This window comes from Callorhinus ursinus, unplaced genomic scaffold, assembly GCF_003265705.2.
Source record: "Callorhinus ursinus isolate GAN/ISIS: 27379988/994484 unplaced genomic scaffold, GSC_fseal_2.0 scaffold7, whole genome shotgun sequence".
Classification (NCBI taxonomy): Eukaryota; Metazoa; Chordata; class Mammalia; order Carnivora; family Otariidae; genus Callorhinus; species Callorhinus ursinus.
Window position 1 is genome coordinate 69,535,827 of NW_027397069.1, and position 3,204 is coordinate 69,539,030.

Consider the following 3,204-nt stretch of genomic DNA (forward strand, 5'->3'; position numbering starts at 1 on the left):
CTGTCCTGGAGGTCACCATTCCCTCTGTGCGCCCCCTCACATATGTGAAGCTTCCTGACCACATGGCTTCATCCTCTATGGCCGGTGGGGGGTGGGGAGGACGGGGGACATCCCGCACCCCAGACTCCTCTCTGCAGCTCAGCCATGGTGCCCTCTGCCCCTTGCTGCAGAGCATGTAAGAAGGAAATTAGGATCTGGTTGGAAAAATTACCCAAATGAGATAGAAATCGCTCACTGCGCCTGGAAAATTCTACTGTCTAAGTAGGAATATTAAGGGTGGTGACAGAACAGATACCAAGGTCACAAATGTGAGAAAATCTCTTTCTCTGCCTGTCACCCTTGGTTTTCAGGGACAGACACTGGGGTGGGATGAGGTGCAAGTAGCTTATGAGGAATAGCTGCTGACATTTAATGAATCGTTATTGTGTGCCAGGTTCTGTCATAGCCCATTGTTCGCTCTCTCCCGGTCTTCTTTCTCCTTCAGGAATAGTGGTTGGAGATCACTGGTTGGTTCCTCTCTTCCTTGGATTCCATGATATACCACCGAATCCCCTCAATAAACGACTTTTTTTCTTTCTTTCTTTCTTTTTTTTTTTTTGCTTAAGTCAGTTTAAATGGATTTCTGTTACTTTCAACCAAGGGTCTGTGACCGAAGTGGTTATACTCATTTTATAGATGATGAACCTGACACTGGAGGAGTTTAATGATTCGCCGGAAGCTAGCAAATGTCGGTACCAGCCTTTGACTCCAGGTCTGTTTGGCACTAAAGTCAGTCTTTTCTGCACGTTGCCTCCCCGGGTGGCTGGAGGAACGGGATGTGGTCCGGTAGACAAATAGTGTCACTGCTCTACATGGAAGGGAGAGGAGTGGTCTTGGCAGGGGCCTGAGGTTGGCAACCGGACAGGTCTGCAGGGAGAGGGTGGGTTGGGGGTGGAGGTACGTGAGGGGCACCCAGGGGAAGACTCACCTTGAGGAAGAAGCTTCTGAGACAGAGGCTCCTGGCACTCAGAACATTCCAGTCAGCCTTGCCCCTTCAGCATCTAGGGGTGGCTCCCCTTCCAAGTTACTAATATCACAAACTATAGAAATGATCCCTGAAAGTATAGTCTTAAGTTATTAATATCACAAGTACTGGCACAGGTGTTTCTTGGATGTAGTTTTTTTTTTTTAAAGATTTTATTTATTTATTTGAGAGAGAGAGAATGAGAGATAGAGAGCACGAGACGGAAGAGGGTCAGAGGGAGAAGCAGACTCCCCGCTGAGCAGGGAGCCCGATGTGGGACTCGATCCCGGGACTCCAGGATCATAACCTGAGCCGAAGGCAGTTAGTTGCTTAACCAACTGAGCCACCCAGGCGCCCTTGGATGTAGATTTTTGAAAGTAGGATTAGCAATCAATATTTTATATTGAAAATCATTAATTTGAAGGCGGTTTTGGCTGGAAAGCTCTAGGTGGATTTTGATTTCCCACCTTCCTATTCCCTACCCTGCCCCCAACCCCCACCCCCACCCCCCACACACACCTGGGTGGCAGAGTCCCCACCTGCTGAGGACAGAATGTCCCTGCTGAAGGACAAAAAAAAACCCCTCTCCAAGGTGCTTTCCCCAAGCCTGCAGATTCCACTTTGGAACACTAAGTCTCGATTTGAGTTGTTTGCTCCCTGAGTAGCCGGACCACCAGTGGTACCCACAGTGGCTGAGGGCGACAGTGAGCAGCTCTGGCCTCGGAGAGGTTTTCCACACCTGAAGGGCGGTCTGCATGGTTGGAAGATACCTGTGCTCTGCACGAGGAAGCCTGCTTTGCCCATTTTCTTCAAAGACAACCAGACATGTATCTAGATGGAGAGACAGCTTTTCTTAGCCCGTTGTTCGGGCTAAGATTTCAAGGGGTTTGTTGAGGTTGGCCTGAGCAGATGACAATTCACCCTGTCCTAGGCTGGTACTGATTACCGTGCCCACTCTGGTTGGCATTCTGAGATAGACCCATCCTGGCCACTCTGAAAACACGAGGGCATAAAGGTATTGTTGAATGATTATAATACTGAAAAAAAAAAATCAGTACCCAAGACTCCGTATTTAAATATATTCAATGAACACAAAAAGCTAAAGCAGTGACTCGTCAGTTTGACAACCGGATCTGTGGACGGTGGCTGAATCTCTCCCTGATTCACTCGTCCTCAGCACCGCTGATATTTCACACCGGCTTGTGCTCAGGGTAGACATCTGAGATATCCGGGGGCCAAGCAAGCCATTCATTCCCCGTTCCTCATCACTCAGGAGGACAAGCCACTTTAATTTGAAGAATTACAAATTGCTTAGTTTGAATTGAACCCATATAGTAAGTAGTCTTAGTAGAGAAAGCCTTGTAGATTTGTTGCTTAAATGGATCTTTCAGTGATTTTGAATTCTGATTCTTGTCACAGTGTAGAGTAATCCAGCTTCTGAAAGTTTTTTAAAAGTGCCCGTTTATTCATTCATACAGCAAACACTTGCTGAGCACCTACTTAGTGTCAGGCACGGTGCTAGGTCCTGTGGCTGGCCCAGTGGACTGGCAGGGACCACCCGCCCTCACAGAGGGCACTGATTAGGGCAGAGAGCCAGGTAGGTGGACGCTTGCTGGAGGGGATGTGCTCTCCTGGCAAGCATGGGTTGTATAGGAGGCGTCCCTAGAAGGATTCAGGACTCCTGGGAGGATGTCTGGCGGAAGGGTGTCTGCGTTCAGACCTGGTGGGTGACTGGGAGTTAGCGAGCAGCAGGAGGAAGGTGTTGTAGGCAGAGGAATGCGAGTCGCAAATGCCCAGAGGTGAGAGAGAACATGGCGCCCACTTCAGGGACTACACCTCGTTGTCAGGGCTGAGGGGGCATGGAGGGTGGGGAGAGGGGTACAATGGTGAGAGGTTCTTCTGGAGAGACGAGCATGGGCTAGCTGACGAAAGGCAAGGAGGACATGGTCAGAGATCTAGACTTTTATCCCGAGGCCAATGGGGTGCCACTGAAGAGCTCTTAGTAGCAAAGCTATATGATCAAATTGGCATTTTAGGAAGATGGCTTTGGCTTCAGGATGGGAAATGGGTTGGGAGGGGGGGAGAGTGTGGGTGGGAACTTTGTTCGGAAGCCACTGGAGGGATGTAGGTGAGGGTCTGGGAGCCTGAACCAGAAAACTAGCGGAGGAGAGGGAGCAGAGCGGATGGATGGAATATATTTG

General features: G+C 49.5%; 1 pseudogene; it reads right to left on the reverse strand.

The window, feature by feature from the left end:
- Nucleotides 1-1,000: 1,000 nt before the first annotated feature.
- On the reverse strand, nt 1,001-1,110 carry LOC112826992 (small nucleolar RNA U3; annotated as a pseudogene).
- Nucleotides 1,111-3,204: the final 2,094 nt, after the last annotated feature.